The sequence below is a fragment of the Ranitomeya variabilis genome, chromosome 1 (genome assembly GCF_051348905.1).
Source record: "Ranitomeya variabilis isolate aRanVar5 chromosome 1, aRanVar5.hap1, whole genome shotgun sequence".
NCBI classification, from domain to species: domain Eukaryota; kingdom Metazoa; phylum Chordata; class Amphibia; order Anura; family Dendrobatidae; genus Ranitomeya; species Ranitomeya variabilis.
The window spans coordinates 207,369,315-207,396,418 of NC_135232.1; the positions used below are offsets into that span (position 1 = coordinate 207,369,315).

At 42.9% G+C, this 27,104-nt stretch overlaps 1 protein-coding gene and 1 long non-coding RNA gene across 3 annotated transcripts in view; one reads left to right on the forward strand and one right to left on the reverse strand.

Annotated features, from left to right (window-relative positions):
* Positions 1–27,104, forward strand: part of KSR2 (kinase suppressor of ras 2) — a 788,417-nt gene that overhangs the window by 72,280 nt on the left and 689,033 nt on the right. The gene's annotated exons all lie outside the window — the stretch shown is intronic.
* The window catches only part of LOC143809150 (uncharacterized), a 49,196-nt gene continuing 44,226 nt past the window's right edge, over positions 22,135–27,104 (reverse strand). The window contains exon 3 of the long non-coding RNA XR_013222105.1: positions 22,135–23,021. This is a non-coding gene — a long non-coding RNA (uncharacterized LOC143809150). The remainder of the gene's footprint in view (positions 23,022–27,104) is intronic.

The following is a 27,104-nucleotide window of genomic DNA, read 5'->3' on the forward strand; positions in this document are numbered from 1 at the left end:
AAAAAATGGAAGATGAGCTAAGCCCACCGGCATCAGGGGCTTATCTACAGCATTCTGTAATGCTGTAGATAAGCCCCCAATGTAACCTGAAAGATGAGAAAAAGAGGTTAGTGTATACTCACCGAGGGGCGGTGCTGCTGCGGTGGGCGTCGCGGTCCAGTCCAGGGCCTCCCATCTTCTTACAATCATGTCCTCTTCATGCCGCAGCTCCGGCACAGGCGTACTTTGTCTGCCCTGTTGCCCGGGAAAGGTCAGAGAGGCCCATTGCCTGTGCACTGCAGTACTTTGCTCTGCCTCAACAGGGCAGACAAAGGACGCCTGTGCCGGAGCCGCAGCGTGAAGACAAGAAGAGGACGTCATCGTATGAAGATGGGAGGCCCCGGACCGCGACGCCGATCGGACCGGACCTCAGCGGGAACGCCCCTGAGTGAGTATAATATAACCTCTTTTTCTCATCTTTCAGGATACACCGGGGGCTTATCTACAGCATTCCAGAATGCCGTAGATAAGCCCCTGATGCCGGTGGGCTTAGCTCATCTTCCATTTTAGGGAAGATTATTTAATGAATATTATTGGAAAAAAGGCTTTAATTGGCTGTCTTGTGATGTGGTAGGTCTTTATCCCTCAATCCCACACAACATAGCCATTTCCTGCCTATCATGCCATCTGGACACCTTTAGTTCATACAATACTGCAACCAAGGATTTTTTACTGTCTGCCACCAACTTCCTTTTGAAACAATTTTAGCTTTGATGGTTATTTTTATTCACAAAAAACTGTAGTCAGTATGGGAGCCAAATTTTCACCAGTTCTAACAAATGTAATGATGCTGAAATTGGATGAATTATATCTTATAATGATAATAATCCACACAGCAAACACAAAAATTGGTATGGGAGATATATTGACGATCTCTTTGTTTGGGGGGGCACTCAAATTATTATTATTATTATTATTATTATTATTTATATAGCACCATTAATTCCATGGTGCTATACATGAGATAGAAGTCATTGATTATCTACAATACATTAATTACCATAACTTTAATCTTAAGATCACCCTTTTTTTGATTCGCATAGTGTTAATTATCTTTATTTGAAGTTGGTGGCAGACAGTGAGGAACATAAGGTGCATATTGTCCCTTTCAGAAAGCCCACAGCAAGCGATACTTTAGTACTATAATACTATATTAGCAGCGCAATCTTGCTAACCACCACACATCAAACATAATATATGGTGAATCAGTTAGAATTAAGTGCAATTGCTCAGACCACGATACACTTGACAGACTTGTTGGAAGGTGTTTTTCCATTCTATCTAGGAGGGGATATCCTGAGTGGTCTCTACGCAAAGCTAAAGCTAGAATCACCAACATTGATCGGGAAACAACGGAATATAGTCCACAATTTAAGGATATTGTTGGGATTATTAAAAAAATAAATCCTATATTAAATCAAGACAATAAATTAAAACATGTACTCAATAATAATATATGGTACGTAGCTGAAAAAGCCCTTACCTTAGGGTCCTTGTTGTCATATAGTTTATTCTCCAGTGATCAATCCAGATTACATCCAATAGTTAAAAAAACCTGGCTAGATCTATCTACAAGGTTTTTTTGGGTGTGGAGCTAAGCTCTGTGTAGCGTGTCATCATGAATCCAAACCTAATAAATACCAATTCATGCACGATTCCACTATCTACCACATACATGACTTCATAAATTGTAGCAACACATTTATCATTTATCTCAAAGAATGTACTGTCTGCAAACTACAATATGTATGGTGTACAAGTACAACATGTCCCCTAAAAACAAGAATTAGAAGGCACCTGTCTGATGCTGCTAATCCTCAGGCTTTATCTTCCTCCGCAGTATCCAAACACTTTGCATATCTTCATAAGGGTGATGTAAGCAGTTTAAAATTCTGTGGAATAGAAAAGGTATACAGCCCTTGCAGAGGTGGAGACCACAGACGTAAACTATTAAATAAAGAGTCATTCTGGATATTCACACTGTAAACCAGAGTACTGCATGGTCTCAACCATAGACCAGATCTTATCTTGCAATTTTAACGATTAAGACGCAAGTTGAAATGCATTGGTCCTAATGCTGCACCTTTGTGTATCGTGCTGTCATGTGCTTATAGTTTATTTAGTGGACCACATTCCTGCGATGTTGTAATTTTAAATGGCTCATTAACAGCTATATTTTACTGTTCGCCGTTTTTTTCTCTGGATCCACCCTGCTTTTCTCCTGTTCCTGCACTGGCTGCTCAGCCAACATCTGTGCAAGTCCTGGATCTTAGGGGGTGCCACTGCGCGAGTCTAGGGTGCCAACCTCCGCAGGTAGGTAGGGAGATATCAATTCTATATTAGGGTGATTTCCTTCTCCCCCTTCCTCATTTTTGCAGACAAAATATTATTCCGTGTCCTTTGTGACTCATAATTATTTTTACTTATAAAAATTCTCTTTCTGAATGTTAATATGAAAAGTTACGTTTTATATGATTTATCAAAAAAATGGGTACTCATTCCGGTAATTTGCAATGTAAATTTCTTTGGTATTTTCCTATCTCCTATACGGTGATTTATGTAATTTGACAGTACCATAGGAGACCCTGATAACAGTGATGTGTCACTTAATGGGCTGCATTTTGCCATTTTAGCACAATAAATATTTTATCAGCAGGAGATTATTACTAGAGGAAAACTGGCCTCCTGCCTGGTAGTCTGACTTTTTATCGGTCTACAATATAAATAACTGAATAAAAGGTTCTTAGTTTACCATGTGAAAAAACACATCGCGGTAAAAAACGCATGTTCATTAATTTTGCGGATTTTTCACATTTTTACCGCTATTTAATTGCATTGGGAAAGTTCCAGAAAAAAACGCAAAAAAAACGCATGCGGATTTCCTGCAGAAAAAGTCCGTTTTTTTTTTCAGGAAAATTCTGCAGAAAATCCTGACGTGTGCACATAGCCTTAAAGCGTGCAGTTTGGGATTTATACTGTTCCATATGCTCATCCCCACCACCCTTGATTGCATCAATCCCATGGACCGAAAAGCACAAAAAGAGCAGAGGTTTAAATTATTAAAACATGGGTTATACTGAATCTTTTCTCATAAAACTAGACATCAGTCTGCTCAGCTCCCCTGCTCTGTAACATGGTGCCTGCTAATTGGACTGCATTTGCATTGTGACAGGTTCCCAATAAATAAAAGATAAAAAACTATACAGGTTTGGCATTGCAGTCATTCTACTGATCTGGGGGATCATGTGTCCATGTCACTTTTACCACACAATAAACACTGTGAAAAAAACAAATCCCAAAGCACAATTGCAGAATTGTAGGAGATTTTCAATCTTTCACAGCACTTGGATTTTTTTTTTGTTTTCCGTGACGTTGTTTGGTAAAATTAATCACGTCTTTCAAAATTACAACTCATTCCACAAAAAAAACCAAACCCTCATTTGGCTATGTTGATTGAAAAATGAAAAATAAATGGCTTTCGGAAGAAGAGGATGTAAATAAAGCAAGAATTAGCAAACAAAGTGTCTACAATATCCCTTCAGGGATGGAAAACTCATACTAACAGATTACCAGGAGGGTAAATAGACCAAATTGAAGGGATTTGTAATTAAAACTTGACTTTTATTCAGATTAATTTAATATAAGTGGTCTAAATTCTTGTTAAAAACACTTGTGTGGTATTGGGCATAATAGATGCTAATAGTTTCTCTTATCTAACATTATTATCCCAAACAGCCCCCTGATGAAGCCTGTTTAGGCGAAACATGTTGGGGAGGCTTTGAGCCAATCTTATTTAGCTTTTGTGGTTCTGCATCTAACAATTACTACTACATATATCCTTGGCTACAATAAGTGGATTGCAGCTATTAATCTAGTTAGAAAAAATAATAGCTGTTAGGATAATAATGTTAGATATGGGAAACTATTAGAATCTATTGTACAGGAATACCACTCAAGTGTTTTTAACAATTTAGAGCACTGATATTAAATTAATCTGAATAAAAGTCAAGTTTTAGTTATGAACTGTATCGGGAGTGGTGGAACTACTGTGCCGTGGTCCGAGCAGAACCTGGAGGGGCGTGACTAGTGAGCACCTGATTTTTCACTAGAGACCCTAATGGTGGGATTAGCCTTGGCTCCCGGTGAACACCAGGTGCTACTCCAGGACAGACTACGGATGCACGGCAGCTGACCCACAAGGGACTGGCAACTGGAACAGCCTGGAGGGAAAGATGCAGGCACTGGCAGGTGCAGACTGGTATGGCTGATATACAGATTGGCATGGCTAGTGCTGGAGGGTGCGGCTGATGTATAGACTTGTACGGCTGGTGGAGGTGGGTCCAGCTGTAATACAGATTGGCACAACAGGTGCATTTGGGTCCGGCAGTTATACGTGTTAGCACAGAAAGTGCAGGCGGGTCCAGCTGAAATGCAGATTGACACGGCAGGTGCAGGTGGGTACATCTGTTATATAAGTTGGCACGGCAGGTGCAAGCAGGACCGGCTGTAATACACACTGACAAGGCAAGTACTAGCAAGGTGGTTAGGAATGGACAGATACTAAGTGTGATTAGCGGACAGGAACCTGAGGACTAGCAAGCATGTTTTGGAATAGACAAATAATGTTGCACATGCAGGTGGAGATGCCTTAAATAATAAGTGTCTCCCAGGCGTTGGCTGAAGACACTTTAGGACGCCCTAAGCACAGTGCCTGGGAATCTGCGCGCTGTGCACGCACCTTTTCGTACCTTCATGTGCTGAACTGTAATAAAGAATCTGAAAGCAATGGTGAGTGCCACTGCAGCAAATGTGACCAGCAGCAAATGTGTTATTCATCTACAAGTGGATCCCTCCTGGAATGTCAGACAAAGGCCACGTTCACACATTCAGTATTTGGATTTTACCTCAGTATTTGTATGCCAAAACTAGGAGTGGGTGATAAATGCAGAAGTGGTGACGTGTTTCTATTATACTCTTCCTCTGATTGGCCTAATACATGCCTATTAGGACTGCTGAGGGGCAGTGCTGGCGAGATCCTACTTCATTGTTTTAGCCTCTTAATGACTACCAAGACGTCTTTTTACTGACCTGAGATATAAGAGACTAGCATCCTCTGATGGGTGACAGTCCAGCAGCTGTCGGCTGTATACTATAGCTGAAACCCTGCTGCATCAGTCACGATCGGTGTTGTCACTAATCATGGCCGTTTAGCCCCTTAGATATTGCTGTAAATAGTGACAATGGTATCTAGATAGTTGACAGAATGTGGAGGCTCCTTTTTTACCGCCACTCGCGCCCCTAGATAGTGAGTTGGTGGTCCTAATGGTTGCAATGGCAATCCAAGGCCAAATAACAACCGTAGCATCTGCCGGCTATTGTGGCCTGTTCAGAAGTTAGCAAAAGGGCCAAGAAGTGCTAAGCATCTCTGGGAACTCCTTCAAGATTGTTGGAAGACCATTCCCGGCGACTACCTCATCAAGAGAATGCCAAGAGTGTGCAAAGCAGTCATCAAAGCAAAAGGTGGCTACTCTGAAGAACCTAGAATATAACACATTTTCAGTTGTTTCACACTTTTTTGTTAAGTATATAATTCCACATGTGTTAATTCATAGTTTAGATGCCTTCAGTGTGAATGTACAATTTTCATGGTCATGAAAATACAGGAAAATCTTTAAGGGTATGTGCACACGTTCAGGTTTTTTTGCGTTTTTTTCGTGATAAAACGCATAAAAAACGCATACATGTGCATCCTATCATTTAGAATGCATTCTGCAATTTTTGTGCACATGATACATTTTTTTTCCCGCAAAAAAACCACATTGCGATAAAAAAGCAGCATGTTCATTAATTTTGTAGATTTTTTGCGTTTTTCCTGCTATTTAATGCATTGGGAAAAACCGCGAAAAAAACACGCAAAAAACGCATAAAAAAACGCGAAAAAAACGCATGCAGATTTCTGGCAGAAATGTCCGTTTTTTGTCAGGAAATTTCTGCAAGAAATACTGACGTGTGCACATACCCTTAATGAGAAGGTGTGTCCAAACTTTTGGTCTGTACTGTATATATTTTCGCAAAGTCACTTCAAAACTGAATAGGTCCCTAAAAATATGTCTTGTATTTCCTTGAAAAAAATGAAAACAAAATGTTTATACCTTCTAACATCCTAACAAAATAAAATAACTTTTTACAGATGGTGCTGATGTAAATCAGACATGTGGGAATTGTTATTTTTTTAACTCGTTTGTGTTGTATGACTGGATTAACGGTATAAATAGTAAAGTTTGAAAATTGCTAACTTCTTGACATTTTTGTCAAATGTCTGATATTTTATAAATAAGCGCAAAACGTATAAACTTAAATTTACTATTATCATAAAGTATAATGTGTCATGAAAAATCACTGTGATGTATTGAAACATTCCATCGTTATTGCCACATAAAGTGACACGTCAGATTTGAACAATTTGGCTTTGTGACTAAGTGGTTAGTTCCTATGTAGTACGACAGTCTGTTTTGGTCTCAAATGGTAGGTCAGCCAAAAAGAAACACAGAGACACCCAAGACCCTTCTTCCCTTTGTCTAAACACATATAAACCAAATACTTTTAAGTGAAGGGAAACAATCCATGCCCCATGAAAGCTTAGTACACCCACTTAAATATGCTTTCAGTTTATCTAATGATTTTGAAATAAAATTCTTCTCTGCATGGTGGCCACAGTGGACAACCCAACCTTAATAAATTTAGGATCCCAATTAAAATAAAAACGTTATATAAACGTTATATTCTCGGCTGACAGGTGAGGAATATTGTGGTTTATTATTTTATTTTTTTGCAGGAGACATTGGCGTCGGTGGATTAGGTGTTTGGTGAGTATGGTTTAATTAAGATTATTAAAGGACTCTGTCTTTATTTCAAATAAAGACTTTATTCTGGGTATCTGTGTTTTTATACACTATTATTATGGGGTTACTAATGGATAGGTGTCTTATAGATGCCCCTCCACTATTAACCTGTAGGCTTGATGTCACCTGACAATACAATGGTGACATCAACCCCACAAATACAGCTCTGGCAAAAATTAAGAGACCACTGCAAAATTTTCATTTTCTCTTTATAGGTATATTTATGAGTAAAATGTAAATTGTTCTTTAAGGCTTCTTTTACACTTGCCGTGATTTTTTGCGGGCCGTATTGCCATAATTTTCACGGTCTGCCGCAAAAACGGACCACAAAAATCTTGCGTATCGCCGTTTTTCTGGTTACCTTTGGTCTTTATGCTGCCTCTCTGATTAATGTCTTAATTGTGCTGGCTAAGAGTTTTGGTGGGCGGCTTTCTCTTGGCAGGTTCGTTGTGATACCATATTCTTTCTATTTGATGATAATGGATTTGCTGATGCTCCAGAGATTGGGATATATTTTATATATTTTTTAAATCCATCTCTGACTTGTTTAGAGATCTTCTTGGTCTTCATGGTGTTTAGTTATTGGTCCCTCTTGCTTAATGGTGTTGCAGCCTCTGTGGCCTTTCACAAAAGGTGTGTCTATACTGACAGACCAGGTGACCATGTGACTCTTGCATATAGGTGGACTCACTTTCAGTAATCATGTGACTTATGAAGGTAATTGCTTGCGTAAATTTCCATAAATTTAAGTTATGCCAATATTTTTCTTCACCAACTTAGACTATTTAGTGCTGATGCATTACACACAAATCATTACAAAATTATTTAAACACAGATAGTAATGTAACAAAATAGGTAAAAAGTCAAGGGGGTGAAAACTTTTGCAAGCTACTGTATCTCTCAGACAGGAGCAGCCTGCCTGTTCTGGACTATTCCTGTGTGAGAAGTAATGACACCCTGATCTCACAGCAGAGCCAGTACAAACTGAGCACAACAGATAGCGAGATACTGAAACTTTGAGCTCTCATCTCAGGACAGACAGAGTGGGGGATCATAAACATAGAATCATAGAATGGTAGAGTTGGAAGGGACCTCCCGATTCACTAAATAATTCCAGACAGATATTTGTCCAGCCTCTGTTTGAAAACTTCCATGGAAGGAGAACTTGCCACCTCTCGTGGCAGCCTGTTCCACTCACTGATCACCCTGTCAAAAAGTTTTTTCTAATATCTAATCCGTGTCTCCTCCCATTCAGTTTCATCACATTGCTTCTAGTCTTTCCTTGTGCAAATGAGTATAAGGATGATCCTTCTACAATGTGACAGCCCTTGAGATATTTGTAGACTGCTATTAAGTCTACTCTGTCTTTTATGCAAGCTAAACATTCGCAAATCCTGTAACCGTTCCTCATAGGACATGGTTTGCAGACCGGTCACCCTTCTGGTCGCTCTCCTCTGAACTTGCTCCAGTTTGTTGATGTCATTTTTAAAATGTGGTGACCAAAACTGGACATAGTATTCCAGATGAGGTCTAACCAAAGAGGAGTAGAGGGCAATGATGACTTTGCATTATCTAGACGGTATGCTTCTGTTAATACATCCTAGAATTGCATTTGCCTTTTTTGCTGCTGCATCACACTGTAGACTCATGTTCAGTTTTTGATCTATTAGTATACCCAAGTCTTTTTCACATGAGCTGTCGCTTAGCCCTATTCCGCCCATTCTGTATATGCTTTTTTCATTTTTATTGCCCAGATGTAGTACTTTGCAATTTCCTTGTTAAAAACCATTCTGTTAGTTACTGCCCACTGCTCCAGTTTATTTATATCTTTTTGAATCCTTTCTCTCTTCTCTAGAATTCGCTATCCCTCCTAGCTTTGTGTCATCAGCAAATTTAATCAGCGTACCCTCAATTCCTTCATCTAAATCATTGATAAAGATGTTGAACAATACAGGACCCCAGGACAGAGCCCTATGGTACCCCACTTGAGACATTCTTCCAACTGGATGTGCAGACATTTACGACCACTCTTTGGGTCCGATCACTAAGCCGGTTATGAATCCACCTAACAGTTGCCTTGTCCATTCCATACTTAGTCATTTTTTCAATAAGGATTGTGTGAGATACTTTGTCAAATGCTTTGCTGAAGTCAAGATACACTGTATCTACAGCATTTCCCTGATCCACCCAGTCAGTGATTCTGTCATAGAAGTGTTATGACCCCAATGGCGAGGGTCTCAGAGATATCAGCAAGTCTGCGAAGTACAAAAATCCAGCTCATAGGGCAGTGGTAACTGGGTTGACCATATATCTACTCCTAACGCCAACACTAGAAGTAGCCGGGGAACATGCCTACGTTGGTCGCTAGATGTCTCGCGCCAGCCGGAGGACTAACTACCCCTAGAAGAGGAAAACAAAGACCTCTCTTGCCTCCAGAGAATAGACCCCAAAAGTAGGATACAAGCCCCCCACAAATAATAACGGTGAGGTAAGAGGAAATGACAAACACAGAGATGAACTAGGTTTAGCAAAGAGAGGCCCGCTTACTAATAGCAGAATGTAGTAAGATAACTTATATGGTCAACAAAAACCCTAACAAAATTCCACACTGGAGATTCAAGAACCCCCGAACCGTCTAACGGCCCGGGGGGAGAACTCCAGCCTCCCTAGAGCTTCCAGCAAGGAAAGGATACAGATAATGAACAAGCTGAACAAAAATGCAAACAAAAACAAATAGCAAAAAGCAAGAAAGCGGACTTAGCTTAATCACGCAGGAACCAGGATCAGTAGACAAGAGCACTACAGATTAGCTCTGATATCAACGTTGCCAGGCATTGAACTGAAGGTCCAGGGAGCTTATATAGCAACACCCCTGACCTAACGACCCAGGTGAGCATACAAGGGATGATAGACATACCCAGAGTAAAATCACTAGTAGCCACTAGAGGGAGCCAAAAGGTAAATTCACAACATAGAAGGAAATTAAGTTAGTCTGACATGACTTATTAGTTACAAACCCATGCTGACTCTGGTTAATCACTTCATTCTTATCCAGGTACTTACATACATGTTGTTTAACCCCTTAACGACCGCCGATACGCCTTTTAACGGCGGCCGCTAAGGGTACTTAAACCACAGCGCCGTTAATTAACGGCGCTGTGGAAAAAGTGAATAGCGCCCCCCAGAGTCGGATTTTCTCTGGGGTCTCGGTTGCCGAGGGTAGCCGAGACCCCAGAGAACATGATTCGGGGGGTTTTTACCGACCCCCGAGTTGCGATCGCCGGTAATTAACCGTTTACCGGCGGTCGCAACAAAAAAAAAAAAAACGCGATTTGCCGTTTAATTTCTCTGTCCTCCGATGTGATCGCACATCGGAGGACAGAGAAATGTGGTCCCCGATGGCCCCCAATAGCCCCCCAATACTTACCTACCTCCCCCGGTGCTCCTCGTGTCTCCCCATGGGCGCCGCCATCTTTTTTCCGGGAAAAAATGGCGGGCGCACGCGCAGTGCGCCCGCCGCCCGGCACCCGGATGTTCTTTGGGGTCTCGGCTGCCGGGGGTAGCCGAGACCCCAAAGAACATGATCGGGGTCGATTTGCACCGACCCCTGCTTTGCGATCGCCGGTAATTAACAGTTTACCGGCGACCGCAAAAAAAAAAAAAAAAAAAAAGCGATCAGTTATTTCTCTGTCCTCTGATGTGATCGCACATCAGAGGACAGAGAAATAGGGGGATTCGGGGACCCTATCATACTCACCCGGGGTCCCTGGGTCCTCTTCTGTCTTCTCCTGCCGGCCGGCTTTTTCATCATGGCGGGCGCATGCGCAGTGCGCCCGCCATCTGCTGCCATCTGCCGGCCGGCAGGAGAAGACAAGTTGGGGCTAAAGTTAGGGTTAGGGTTAGGGTTAGAGTTAGGGTTAGGGTTAGAGTTAGGGTTAGGGTTGGGGCTAAATTTAGGGTTAGGGCTAGGGTTAGGGTTAGGCTACTTTCACACTAGCGTTTTTTGGCTTCCGTCGCAATGCGTCGTTGGAGAAAAAACGCATCCTGCAAAAGTGCTTGCAGGATGCGTTTTTTCTCCATTGGCTTGCATTAGCGACGCATTGCGACGGATTGCCACATGTCGCATCCGTCGTGCGACGGATGCGTCGTGCTTCGGCGGACCGTCGACACAAAAAAAACTACATGTAACTTTTTTGTGCGACGTGTCCCACATATTTCAGTGCCACGTGCCACGTATTTCAGTGCCACGTGCCACGTATCAAAGTGCCACGTGCCACATATTTCAGTGCCACGTATCAAAGTGCCACGTGCCACGTATCAAAGTGCCACGTGCCACGTATCAAAGTGCCACGTGCCACATATTTCAGTGCCACGTGCCACGTATCAAAGTGCCACGTGCCACGTATCAAAGTGCCACGTGCCACATCTTTCAGTGCCACGTGCCACGTATTTAAGAGACACGTGCCACGTATCAAAGTGCCACGTGCCACATATTTCAGTGCCACGTGCCACGTATTTAAGTGACACGTGCCACGTATCAAAGTGCCACGTGCCACGTATCAAAGTGCCACGTGCCACGTATCAAAGTGCCACGTGCCACGTATCAAAGTGCCACGTGCCACGTATCAAAGTGCCACGTGCCACATATTTCAGTGCCACGTGCCACGTATCAAAGTGCCACGTGCCACGTATCAAAGTGCCACGTGCCACATCTTTCAGTGCCACGTGCCACGTATTTAAGTGACACGTGCCACGTATCAAAGTGCCACGTATCACGTATTTCAGTGCCACGTATTTAAGTGACACGTATCACGTATAAGTGCCACGTGTCACGTATTTAATTGCCACATATTTAAGTGCCACGTATCAAGATTTTCCATGGAGAACAGACACATCCAGAGATATGTCTGCTCTCCACGGCTGCAGCAACACACTGACAGGAGCCATAGTTCCTGTCGGTGTGTCACTGCGCATGCGCGAGCGAGTTTACCGGCGGTCATTGACCCCGGCACTCTCGCTTAACGGCAGTGCTGCGTGGGAAAGTTCAACGCAGCTGTACTGCTGTTAACCGAGACGCCGGAGTCATTGAACTCCGGAACAGTACGCGATACACTGCTAGGAGCTTCGCTCCTGGCAGTGTATCGCCGGAGAGCAGCCGATCGGCGTGGGACACTCGTTTTATGGATTCTGCGGACAGGGAGTATGAATTTGGTTTATTATTTTTGGATTTTTTCCTGGAGGATCGAGGGCTTCGCCTACAAGTGTGCTGTTGGTGAGTATATACTCTGTGTTATATGTTGTATGTACTGTGTGTCATGTATGTGTATTGTGTGTAGGTGTTTTGTGTAACTTTACAATTGTGCTAAGTCGCCGGACACAGGGACAACTCTCCCATCCTAATACCGGATGGGAGTAGTAGTCCCATACGGCGACTTAGCACAATGGTGGCACTAGCGTCGCATGGGGACACACACACGCACACACACGCACACACACGCACACACACACACACAGAAGGACTCCATGCTGCTTCACTGGGGGGCGGGGGCTTCCCTCTTCCTGTCCGACGTCACGTCCGGTCCTGGGTGTCAACCCCTCCGTACAAAGACGCCGACACCCAGGACAAAGGCGCTGTGTGTGGAAGGTAATATGGGGCCCTAGGGGGATACGCAGACACGCCGCTGCGTAAAGAATTGACATGTCAATTCTTTTTACGCCGGCGTGTTTGCAGACAAAAGCGCCGCGTTTTTTTGCGGTGTGTCTGAACGGCAAAGTGAATTTCTCATTCACTTTGCCGGCAGACGAAAATGACATTGCGCATTTTTGAAAAGCGCCCGCAAAATAGCGCTCAAAAATGCGCTATGTCTGAAAGTAGCCTAAGGCTTCTTTCACACTTGCGTCGGTACGGGGCGGTCGCAATGCGTCGGCCCGATGTACCGACGCACGTTGTGAAAATTGTGCACAACGTGGGCAGCGGATGCAGTTTTTCAACGCATCCGCTGCCCAGTCTATGTCCTGGGGAGGAGGGGGCAGAGTTACGGCCACGCATCCGCGGAAATGGCGGACGCGACGTACAAAAAAAAGGTTACATTGAACTTTTTTTGTGACGACGGGGGCTAAAGTTATGGTTAGGGTTGGGGCTAAAGTTAGGGTTGGGGCTAAAGTTAGGGTTAGAGTTGGGATTAGGGTTAGGGTTTGGATTAGGGTTGGGATTAGTGTTACGTTTGGGATTAGGGTTGGGATTAGGGTTAGGGTTGGGATTAGGGTTAGGGGTGTGTTGGATTTAGGGTTTTGATTAGGGTTATGGTTAGGGTTGAGATTAGGGCTGTTTTGGGGTTAGGGTTGTGATTATCGTTAGGGTTGTGATTAGGATTATGGATCGGGTTGAGATTAGGGTTAGGGCTGTGTTGGGGTTAGGGTTGGAGTTAGAATTGGGGGGTTTCCACTGTTTAGGTACATCAGGGGGTCTCCAAACACGACAGCCAATTTTGCGCTAAAAAAGTCAAATGGTACTCCCTCCCTTCTGAGCTCTGCCGTGCGCCCAAACAGTGGTTTACCCCCACATATGGGGCATCAGCGTACTCGGGATAAATTGGACAACAACTTTTGGGGTCCAATTTCTCCTGTTACCCTTGTGAAAATAAAAACTTGGGGGCTAAAAATCTTTTTTGTTGGAAAAAAATATATTTTTTTATTTTCACTACTCTGCATTATAAATTTCTGTGAAGCACTTGAGCTTTCAAAGTTCTCACCACATATCTAGATAAGTTCCTTAGGGGGTCTAGTTTCCAAAATTTGGTCACTTGTGGGGGTTTCTACTGTTTAGGTACATTAGGGGTCTGCAAACGCAACATAACGCCCGCAGACAATTCTATCAAAGTCTGCATTGCAAAATGGCGCTCCTTCCCTTCCGAGCTCTGCCGTGCGCCCAAACAGTGGTTTACCCCCACATATGGGGTACCAGCATACTCAGGACAAATTGGACAACAACTTTTGGGGTCCAATTTCTCTTGTTACCCTTGTGAAAATAAAAATTTGGGGGCTAAAAAAATCTTTTTTGTGGGAAAAAAAATATTTTTTATTTTCACTACTCTGCATTATAAACTTCTGTGAAGCACTTGGGCATTCAAAGTTCTCACCACATATCTAGATAAGTTCCTTGGGGGGTCTATTTTCCAAAATGGGGTCACTTGTTGGGGGTTTCTACTGTTTAGGTACATTAGGGGTCTGCAAAGGCAACATAACGCCCGCAGACAATTCTATCAAAGTCTGCATTCCAAAATGGCACTCCTTCCCTTCCGAGCTCTGCCATGCGCCCAAACAGTGGTTTACCCCCACATATGGGGTACCAGCATACTCAGGACAAATTGGACAACAACTTTTGGGGTCCAATTTCTCTTGTTACCCTTGTGAAAATAAAAACTTGGGGGCTAAAAAATCTTTATTGTTAAAAAATATATATTTTTTATTTTCACGACTCTGCATTATAAACTTCTGTGATGCACTTGGGCATTCAAAGTTCTCACTACACATCTAGATAAGTTCCATGGGGGGTCTAGTTTCCAAAATGGGGTCACTTTTGGGGGGTTTCTGCTGTTTAGGCACATCAGGGGCTCTCCAAACGCGACATGGCGTCCGATCTCAATTCCAGTCAATTTTGCATTGAAAAGTCAAATGGCGCTCCTTTGCTTCCGAGCTCAGCCATGCGCCCAAACAGTGGTTTACCCCCACATATGGGGTGTCGGCGTACTCAAGACAAATTGTACAACAGCTTCTGGGGTCCATTTTCTCCTGTTACCCTTGGTAAAATAAAAATTTGGAGGCAAAAAGATCATTTTTGTAGAAAAAATGCGATTTTTTTATTTTCACGGCTCTACGTTATAAACTTCTGTGAAGCACCTGGGGGTTTAAAGTGCTCACCACACATCTAGATAAGTTCCTTAAGGGGTCTAGTTTCCAAAATGGTGTCATATGTGGGGGGTCTCTACTGTTTAGGCACATCAGCGGCTCTCCAAACGTGACATGGCGTCCGATCTCAATTCCAGCCAATTCTACATTGAAAAAGTAAAACGACACTCCTTCTCTTCCAAGCTCTGCGGTGCGCCCAAACAGTGGTTTACCCCCATATATGGGGTATCGACGTACTCAGGAGAAATTGCACAACAACTTTTGTGGTCTAATTTCTCCTGTTACCCTTGTGAAAATAAAAATTTGGGGGCAAAAAGATCATTTTTGTAGAAAAAATGAGATTTTTTATTTTCACGGCTCTACGTTATAAACTTCTGTGAAGCACTTGGGGGTTCAAAGTGCTCACCACACATCTAGATAAGTTCCTTGGGGGGTCTAGTTTCCAAAATGGTATCACTTGTGGGGGGTTTCCACTGTTTAGGCACATCAGGGACTCTCCAAACGCGACATGGCATCCGATCTCAATTCCAGCCAATTCTGCATTGAAAAAGTCAAACGGTGCTCCTTCACTTCCAAGCTCTGCGGTGCGCCCAAACAGTGGTTTACCTCCACATATGGGGTATCGACGTACTCAGGAGAAATTGCACAACAACTTTTGTGGTCTAATTTCTCCTGTTACCCTTGTGAAAATAAAAATTTTGGGGCAAAAAGATCATTTTTGTAGAAAAAATGAGATTTTTTATTTTCACGGCTCTACGTTATAAACTTCTGTGAAGCACTTGGGGGTTCAAAGTGCTCACCACACATCTAGATAAGTTCCTTGGGGGGTCTAGTTTCCAAAATGGTATCACTTGTGGGGGGTTTCCACTGTTTAGGCACATCAGGGACTCTCCAAACGCGACATGGCATCCGATCTCAATTCCAGCCAATTCTGCATTGAAAAAGTCAAACGGTGCTCCTTCACTTCCAAGCTCTGCGGTGCGCCCAAACAGTGGTTTACCTCCACATATGGGGTATCGACGTACTCAGGAGAAATTGCACAACAACTTTTGTGGTCTAATTTCTCCTGTTACCCTTGTGAAAATAAGAATTTGTGGGCGAAAAAATCATTTTTGTGAAAACAAATGCGATTTTTTATTTTCACGGCTCTACGTTATAAACTTCTGTGAAGCACTTGGGGGTTCAAAGTGCTCACCACACATCTAGATAAGTTCCTTGGGGGGTCTAGTTTCCAAAATGGTGTCACTTGTGGGGGGTTTCCACTGTTTAGGCACATTAGGGGCTCTCCAAACGCGACATGGCATCCGATCTCAATTCCAGCCAATTCTGCATTGAAACAGTCAAACGGTGCTCCTTCTCTTCCAAGCTCTGCGGTGCGCCCAAACAGTGGTTTACCTCCACATATGGGGTATCGGCGTGCTCAGGAAAAATTGCACAACAAAATTTGTGGTTAAATTTCTGTTTTTACACTTGTGAAAATTAAAAAAAATGGTTCTGAATTAAAATGTTTGCAAAAAAAAGTAAAATGTTAATTTTTTTCTTCCACATTGTTTTAGTTCCTGTGAAGTACGTAAAGGGTTAATAAACTTCTTGAATGTGGTTTTGAGCAGCTTGAGGGGTGCAGTTTTTAGAATGGTGTCACACTTGGTTATTTTCTATCATATAGACCCCTCAAAATCACTTCAAAGGTGATGTGGTCCCTAAAAAAAACATGGTGTTGTAAAAATGAGAAATTGCTGGTCAACTTTTAACCCTTATAACTCCCTAACAAAAAAAAAAATTGTTTCCAAAATTGTGCTGATGTAAAGTAGACATGTGAGAAATGTTATTTATTAACTATTTTTTGTGACATATCTCTCTGATTTAAGGGCATAAAAATACAAAGTTTGAAAATTGCAAAATTTTAAAAATTTTCGCCATATTTCCATTTTTTTCATAAATAATCGCAAGTAATATCGAAGAAATGTTACCACTAACTTGAAGTACAACATGTCACGAAAAAACAATCTCAGAATCAGCGGGATCCGATAAAGCGTTCCAGAGTTATAACCTCATAAAGTGACACTGGTCAGAATTGTAAAAATTGGCTCGGTCATTAAGTACCAAATTGGCTCTGTCACTAAGGGGTTAATAATTTGTTCAAAGATCTTTCCTGGTATGCAGGGCCGGACTAGGACTAAAATTCAGCCCTGGCATTCGAAGTTACACAGGTCCACTTGTCACATGGTGACTGTATAATATCTTTGCACACTTGTAGGCAGGGCAGGAGGTTAGACCAGGAGATCAGAGCTGTCTGTCATATATTTCATACACTGAAAAATTTGCTTTAAAGGGGTATTCTCATCTCCAAGATCATATCCCAATTTGTAGTATAATAATATTAGCAAATATATCCAATTAGAAATTTATATATATATGTATAGTTTTCCAGATTCGCTATGTTGCCTACCTCATGTAAGGGTTTCATAAGGGTTTCCACATTATGACCACTCATATAGTGACAGTTAATGGTGGTAATCATGGATACCTAATATTATTACACCCACTACATATTGGGATATGATCTTGGAGATAGGAATACCCCTTTAAGCTATAGTGAGGGCATGTGCTGTCATTTGAGTGTTGCTGCCTGCTTATGATTGGTCAGCATCATACAGGGTGAAGAAGTACATGCCCCAGGTGGACGCTCTGATAACTCTTTCTTGGACTTAAAAAAGTTAACTCATTAGGTGCCAAATACATTAACTAATATCACTGCAAAAAAAAAAAAGAGTTAAAAAAAAAAAGCATTTTATTTCATTACACTGTGTGTTAAGTCCAATATGAAAAAAATGGTGCTGTTTAACTAAAAGAAAAAAATTGTCCACAAGGTGGACCACCGATTGCCATATGCCATAGGTATCGGTTGGGCACAGGCTCGTTTATCCATCAGCCGTTACTCCTGATATAGGCACAGAGTGCATGTCTTCTCAGTTTAGACAGGTGAATGATATGCTTCTATACCTCTCTGCCGCTAATTTAACTTTCATGAGAAGAAAGGATTGGTCATGTTGAAATCCGGCATACCCCATTTTCCGTAATTCTACATCTTTCATATGGGAGGAGTCTGGACACCCCAATACATATAAGTCAAAATCAACACCAGTATTGCCGTATGGTTCAGTTCCGTAACTTTGTTTTTCCTATGACACGATCCTCTCAATTTGCACTGTTCGTCTCTTCTGAATGATCAAACATCTATGCAATGCTGAAAAGCAGCATCATATTGTAATGCCAACATTTAAAGATATATTTAATAAGGAGTTGGCATAAGAGTAACAAAACAAATGTCACAAATTTATGAAGAAATTTGCCAACATTTTACATGCAACTTGAACCAAATGAAAAGTGACTAACAAATGAGGGCACTTCAGGCTACTGACTCATTCACACCAATCTGACCATTTATTTTGATCAGACTCTTATAAGAGTCTGGTCTGAGTGCCATTAGTTCTCTTAAATGGAGAAAAAAAAGTTTCTCCACCTTCTTTCTGACAGTCCATGAAAATTGGACTGCAATCATACGTTATCAGAGTGCTGTGTGATTTTTTTCACATCCCTACAGACTTGCATTGCTGATTTTAGTCTCACACTTAGGGCTCATTTCCACATGCGAGGCACACGTCCGTATCTCGCATGTGGAAACCAAGCTCTGGCGCCGGCACTTTGGAGCGGAGCTGTGCAGCTCCATGTGTTCCTATGCGGCCGCACGCTCCGCTCTGGAGTGCCGGCGCCACAGCTTGGTTTCCACATGCGAGATACGGACGTGTGCCTCACATGTGGAAATGAGCCCTTAGATCACAAATGGACACTTCTCCACGATTTTTGGCAGATCAAAGTCTATGGTCCATTCATGGACATGTGAATGACCCTATAGACTATCACAGATGCGATTGCTATCCGTGACAACCACCGATAGCACATCTGAATGAGGCCTATAACTGAGGAAGAAGGGTGGGGGCGATAGTTAGGCCTCATTCAGACACTGATTTTTCTATTGAGCTATTTGCATCAGTGTTTGGTCAGTATGTCAGCTTGCCTGAGATTTTTTTCAGTTTCAGCATTTTCTTTTTTTGAGTATGTTAACCGCTTTCTGCCAGCTGACAGAATAGTACATCAGCTGGCAGTATCCCCCGCTTTGAGGTGCGCTGCGGCGATGAGCCCACCTCAAAGCCGCTGTTTTCAACAGCTGGCATGTGCCCGCAATGGGCGCCAGCGGAATCGCGATCCACCCGCGCCCATTAACTAGTTAAATGCCGCTGTCAAACTCTGACAGCGGCATTTAACAAGCGCTGTCGGCCGCACGGCCAGAAGTATGCGCACCGCTGACCACTGTCACGTGATCGGGGGTTATCAGTGCGTTGCCATCACAACCAGAGATCTCCTCGACACCTGTATGGTTGTTGATGGCAGATTGCTATGAGCGCCACCCTGTGGTCGGCGCTCATAGCAAGCCTGTAATTCTGCTGCATAAAGGTGATCTGTGCATCACCTCTATGTAGCAGAGGCGATCTAGTTGTGCCAGCTTCTAGCTTCCCATGGAGCTATTGAAGCATGCCAAAATGTGAAAAAAAGTGTTTAAAAATCTAAAAAAATAAAAAAAAAATAAAAGTTCAAATCACCCCCCTTTCGCCCCATTCAAAATAATAATAATAAAAAAAATCAAACCTACACATATTTGGTGTCACCGCATTCAGAATAGCCCGATCTATCAATAAAAAAAGGATTAACCTGATCGCTGAACGGCGTAGTGAGTAAAAAATCAAATGCCAAAATTAAGGTTTTTTGGTCGCCGCGACATTGCATTAAAATGCAATAACGGTTGATCAAAAGAACATATCTGCATCAAAATGGAATAATTAAAAACTTCAGCTCAGCCCGCAAAAAATAAGCCATCACCCGACACCAGATCACAAAAAATGGAGACGCTACGGGTATTGGAAAATTGCGCAATTTTATTTTTTTTTTAGAAAACTTTTGAATTTTTTTTTACCACTTAAATAAAAGAGAACCTAGACATGTTTCGTGTCTATGAACTTGTAATGACCTGGAAAATCATAATGGCAGGTCAATTTTAGCAGTTAGTGAACCTAGCAAAAAAGCCAAGAACGTGTGTGATTGCACTTTATTGCAATTTCATCGCACGTGGAATTTTTTTCCCATTTTCTGTTATACGACATGGTATTGTTCAAAAGTACAACTTGTCTTGCAAAAAATAAGCCCTCACATGGCCATATTGACAGAAAAGTAAAAAAGTTATGGCTCTGGAAAGAATGGGAGCGAAAAACGAAAAAACAAAAAAAGCTCTAGGGGTTAAAGGGAACCTTTCACCAGAAAAAAACACTATTAACATGCAGATATTGGGTTAATCTACTAACCTGCCCGGCGCCCACGCTTAGTTGAACGCTGCCGGAAGAAAATGAACTTTATTCCGGTTCTGGTTTCAGTCATGGGGGTGGCGTGGGTTCAGTCACGCCCTGAGTATACAGAGCGGCCACTGTAACAGCGCCCCTGGCTCTGACTAACCCTGGCTCTACATTGTGGCCGACTGTCAGTCAGGGCCGGGGCACGGTTACAGCTGCCCCTCTGTATACCGAGCAGTGACTGAACCTGCGCCGGTTCCTCCCCCCACAATTAGAAGCCGAACGCTGCTGGGGGGAATAAAATTCATTTTCTCCCGCCAGTGTTCGGCTAAGGGCGGGTGACAAGAAGGTTAATAACGTTATTAACCTGTAGATTAACCTATATCTGCAGTTTAATAGCTTTTTTTTTCTGGTGATAGGTTCCCTTTAAGTTTTATCAAGTCTCTTATCAAACAAACATGAAAATCACACCTTACACAGATTCCATCTGACTTTTTTTTTTAACTAACCCATAGACTTTCAGTGACGAGCGTGATCTGTGACTTGGATCAAAATCAGACTTAAAGGGGCATTTCCATCTCCAAGTTCCTATCCCAATATGTAGTAGGCGTAATAATATATTAGCTAATACCTCCAATTAGAAAAGTAGTATAGTTCTTCAGATTCGCTATGTCACTTACCCTATGTGCACGGCATTGCAGTATCTTAAGTTTCCATGGTTACGACCACTTATATAGTGAAAGTTAGTTAGCTGTAAGTAGTCATAACCATGGATACTTAAGTTACTGCAATTCCCTACACATGGGGTGAGCGACATAGCGACTTAGAACTATACTACATCTCTAATTGGAGGTATTTGCTGATATTATTACAATAAGCTCTTGGAGATGAGAATACCCCTTTAACTCTGTGTTTTGGTGCAGACCACTTGGTCCACAAAAAAATACGGACATGTGAACAGCGCCATAGACAATGAATGAGTACATGTTATACAGTATCTATGCAAAACACAAACATAACATGGATGTAAAAAACTGACGTCTGAATGAGCCTTTATTCAATCTGATCCTTATGGAAAGCCACTACAGATACACTACCATCAAAGCATCATTCATGTAGGTATTATGTAATCTTAAAGTTAATTTTCCGTGCCTGGAATGGAGCTGAGGCTTCATTTGTGAGACATATTCTGATAGCAGTTCAGAGTCAGTATTGCTGTCACTACAGCCTGGCTTATGTATGATGCAATGAACTCCATAATTGTTTGGGTATTTTGTATTGTGCCTGCATTAGATATAGAGTAGTCTGTAATTCCCGTAGGAGGCAGTGCTGTGGCGTTGTATGTGTGAGATGTACGTCAGTGCCCGGTCTCCAGGGTTATGTCTGAGGTTCCCTACTGCATTTGACCTGCTATTGGCATGGCTGCAACTCTTAATCTCTATGCTTGGTGAGTAAGAGGTTAACTGCCAGCTCCAATGTGCTGAGTCTATATTTCTACAACATGAAAAACATCATGATTGATTTATTGGCCAAAGTTCAATGATCGTTAATCAGAGAGCATGCAGGCGATTATATCTGCTGCTTAATAAGAGATGTGAAAACAGAAATCCCAACTGCATAATGTGAGAAAACGAGGTCTGGCGAGTGTAACGCCAGCCGGCCCTGAACTCACTGAATCCGCTCAAGACATATTATGATACAAGGAGAAAGATACAGAGCATTGATGAACATTTCATTCAACAAACTTTATTCCAAAAAGGTCATACAAGACGTATAAAATGTCAAATATCATAGATTTGTAAACAAGAGCAAAAATGAATGCTTGAAACATGCTGTGAAAAAAAACCCATACCCCCCAACCCCCCAGGTGCTACTACCAAAGAGGGAAGCGCACAAAAAACCCCTGCCCAACCCCCTAAAGAGAAAGGAGGAAAAAGATGTAAGCCAAACGCTAATCACAGGCAAACAAAGGCACAAGTGTGCCTAACCTGAAAAGCAGGCACCCATGCTGCAGCAAAAAATATCCATAATATCACCATAAGTAATAAGATTGGCTGACATGGGGGCAAAACTTACCAGGACCGAGGGCAGGGTGGGGGGGCAGTCGGAAGGTGGTCCCCGACGCGCGTTTCGCGGCCGCAACGAGCCGCTTCCTCAAGGAGATAACTGTATTGTGCCTAAGAGGACCTTAAAATAGCCCCTGACCCCGGTCACATGATACCCGGCGGCCAATTAAAGTGGCGCTGTCGGCGCATGCGCACTGTGTCCGGCAGGTCCCGGCAGTGAAACCCAGCGTCAAGACAAGCGCGCACGCGCAGGGAGAACCCAGAGCCCCGGAGACGCTGGTTCACACTGAGGCATGACGGACCGCAGCGTGACACGCACAGCCACCAATGGAAGAAGTATGATTGTTGCAGAGCAACCATATGATTGCTCCTCCATCTGCAGGTCACACCATAGATGGATTGGAGACCCGTCACACCTAATACTAGTGAACCACATACATTAAAAGAGAGGGGCACACACATAAACAGATACATAAATAAAACAATGATCCAATCTCTGTGCGCCGAATCCATGCTGCGGATATTCCTCCCTTCATACAAATAATGTCCATAGTAGCAGACGGGAATTAACACATTCATTTCCACGGTAATATTGATTGGCGGGTCCCCATTGCCCCAACTGGGGTGGTATTTATGATAGTTGTTAACGAGGCCAAGGACATATTCATAAGGAACACCTCAAAGTATGACATCACTTCAAATCACTAGTAATAGAGACAAAAGAAACAAATATTAAAATCACAAGCACAAAAACACAGAAACTAAAAAACATAAAAACACCAACCCGACTAATATCAGGTATAGAGGCCCAAAAAAGGGGGGAGGGAAAAGTGTTATGTTAAATACCATATTCAAATACATCAAGAAGAGGCAGGAGGTACAATGTATCCCAAACACGCCAAGAGCAATAATGGAGCGTAAGGACAGAGCCATACTCATAGGTAGGAAGCGAAACTCAATGCCTCATTTAGGCCACTTGGTGACATTGTGCCAAGTCGCACTATCCACTTTGTTTCTTTTTGCGCTAGCAACTTTTTGTTGTCCCCACCCCGAATACCCAGATGCAAGACGTCAATACCTCTCACCTTCAGCAATTTTGTGTCACACTTATGGTGTGACCTGAAATGGCGTGGAATTGATTTAAGATCAGAAACATCAAGCACTGTCTTGGCCGCACCAATGTCCCGCACATGCTCACGGACCCTGACTCTCAGTTCCCGGGTAGTCAGCCCCACGTAAACCATGGGGCAGGGACACGTCGCGTAATAGATTACGTTGGTTGTACTACAGGAAATCCGTTCCCTGATGTCAAATCTTTTTGTTCCATCAGCAGACGTAAAACTAGAGCAGCGCAGGACATTGGTGCAGGCAAGACAGTGCCCGCACGGGAAACACCCTAGATTGGGACCCCTCGTACCAAATGGGTTATTCGGGGTGGGGACGTAATGGCTACGTACTAGTAAGTCATTTAAGTTTTTACACCTCCTAGAGGTCATCTGTGGACAAGCGCCAAGATAGGCCGCCAGGGAGGGCTCAGTCCCCAGAACGGACCAATGTTTAGCAAGGATGGAGCGCATATTGCTCCACTCGTGATTATAAGTTGAAATGAAACGAATGGAACCAGCTTCATCCCCGTTGGTCCGTTTACTGAGCGGGTGTAATAGAGTCTCACGTGGGGTTTTTCTGGCACGATTATAGCCGTATTTAATAGATCTACGACTATAACCCCGGGCCAGAAAACGGTCTTTCAGATCCGTGGCTTGTGCCTCGAATCTGGACTCAGAGGAACAGATTCGCCGCATCCTGAGGAACTGTCCGACCGGGACGGCCCTAACCGTGGATGGGTCATGTGCCGATGAGGCATGTAGCAGTGAGTTAACAGAGGTCGACTTCCTGAAGACATCCGCCTGGATGCGCCGACAATTGTCGACCTCCAGACGGATGTCCAGAAAATCGACCGTAACATCACTGTATGTGTATGTTAGCCTTATGTTCAAGGTGTTATTATTCAAAGTACCCATGAAATCCTCGAGCTGCCGGGCAGTCCCATCCCACAAAAAGAAAATATCATCAATGAAGCGATACCAGCACAGCACATGGGAGGCGGCCGGCGGGCCCTCGTCGCCAAAAAGAAATCTCTCCCAGTGACCCAGGAAGAGATTGGCGTACGAGGGCGCGCAGGCCGCACCCACGGCCGTGCCACGCTTCTGTAAATAAAAATTAATAAGAGATGTGTAAATTCGGAGAACACAAGTGAATGTAACCTGGGCACTGCCAGCCTGATGCCCATGGCGGCATTCATAATAGCTGGAACCAAATACACTGGCCACACCCTGCATGGCTTCATACTCCACGTTAAGCACACATGGGGTCTTTCCTGAAGAGAACCTGTCATCATGTTCATGCCGCCCTGAACTTCGGGCAGCATGAATAAGACACTGCCTGTTTTATCACCATCCAGTACCGTATGTTTTGTTCTGAAATGCTGCCTTTTTTCAGAGAAAACTAACTTTGGAAAGCCGGAGAGGACCATGGCGCTCAAGTGACTGGTGCAAGGCAGGTGTCCAGAGGCTTCTCCATGCCCCCATCCCTTTGCTCGAGAGGTCTCTCTGTATGTTGACGCATAGACAGACACCTGTCAGTCAACTGGAGCGAGAAGTGGAGAAGCTAGCCATGGACCCACATTGGAATAGTTGGCTTCCGCAGGATTCTGATGACAAGTTCCATCTAAATCCATAGGAAGAAAATTGTGCCATGCAGCATGGCATAGTGTATTACTAAAGTATTAACACATAGGCACAAAGACTTGGCCTGGCATTGCAATATGCAGCTACTCTAGCATTAACTGACCTAAAAAGGCCTGCTGTAACATGAGCTTCAAGGGAGCCAGAGACGGGGCAGACAAACGATTGGTGCTACCTGTGCAGGCGCACATGGGCAGAAGAGATAAGGGGGCCACTACCGCCTCCAAAACAGGACTGCGGAGGGCCCAGATACTGTTCTTGCACAGGGCACTACTTCTGTCAATTTCCTTCCCTTCATAAAGAGTTCCCCTTCACCAATAAGTTACCTGAGAATTATCTGAAAGTATAAATACTAAGGCCAATATGCCAATGAAAAATGCAAAGTGGCTAACAACTGCACAGATAGTCCCCTGGTTAATAGCTAGGTGCCCAGGAAACTAATAACTTAGGTCTCATTCAGACATCTGGGATTTTGTTTTGCGAACGAGGAACAACAGACCACTTTTTATCATTTGTTGTAACAATCTGATGCCAGGCCCCGGGGTACCATATTCTTGCAAAAAAAAAAAAGAATTAAAATAAAAAATAGGGATATACTTACCTTCTGATGGCCTCCTGAGTCCTCCCGTCTCTCAGCGGTGCACGTGGCGGCTTCCGTTCCCAGGGATGCATTGCGCGAATCACCTGGGATGACGTCATGATCACGTGACCGTGACGTCACAAAGGTCCTTTGTGCAAAGCATCCCTGGGAACGGAACGTACCGGGAGCGCCGCTGAGGAGATCAGGGGCCATCGGAAGGTGAAAATAAAAATAGTTTAAAAAAATTAAAAATATGGTTAACTTTCTATCTTTTACTATTGATGCATAGGCAGCATCAATAGTAAAAAGTTGGTCACACTTGTCAAGCACTAGGCTTGTGTGACCAACCTGTCCATCACTTTTCCAAGTGATGCTTCAAATCGCTTGGAAAAGCGCAAGCATTCTGCAAGCTAAAAACACTCTTTTTTTTTAGCTATTTCCTCTTTGATGTCACTTCATTTGAGAATCCTAGTGCTTGCTGGGATACTCAAATGAGTGATATCACTTTTTGGGTGCGCTGGTCTTTGTGTTTCATACACATAGGGTAAACTTCTTACAATGCACACTGACAATGCACTCTCTTGCAGGATCGTTATGTCTTATCAGAGTTGGTGAGGGAGCGCACTGTCACTGTGAATATTGCAGTGATAAGAATCTACAGAGCATGTGTCTAAATTGACAACCAATATATGCTCAATAGAGCAGAGACTGGCCTTGCCCCTGAAACAGATTTTGCTGATGAGGCTTCATTTCAGGAAGGTGGCAGAAACTGCGGTAGTGACCGCAGTCGTTGCCACCTGATGACGACTTGTTTGAATATCCCTGCATGCACTGAGATCCCCAAATGAAGCGTAATCAAAGAGGAAGTGAAAAAAAAAATCAGATAGTGTAGAAAAAAAGATTAGATTATGACTTTAAATAGTGAGAGATTTAGGATTAAAATAAAATTGTAGTTTCCAGCCAACCCTTTAAAAAGAACCTGACAGGTGACACATGGTGCCCGATTCACAGGCAGCATGTATCAGGCACTGGCTGTATGAACTCAGGAATTTCAGTAGTTAGTAAAGGAACAGTTGGTGTCCCTACATACTCATAATAAAATCAACCGTACTGCATATTTGGACCACAGAATTTACCAGTAACTATAACAAAAATAGCTCTTGAAGATCTTAAATGGATGGATGACATTGTCCTTAGGCTGACAAAGGAGGGATGGAAGTTATATAGGATATATATATATATATATATATATATATATATATATATATATATATATATATATATCCTATATAACTACCATGCCTATGAAATAACCATGTAATAACTAAATATTACAATGTTATCAGACAGCATGGTTTATACCAACTTAAACTCTGATCCTCCCTCGCCTTACAAATACGACCTTACTAAACTTATGCAGTAAGGGCTAACACTGAGTATATTGAGTAAAAAAAGAAGTAGAG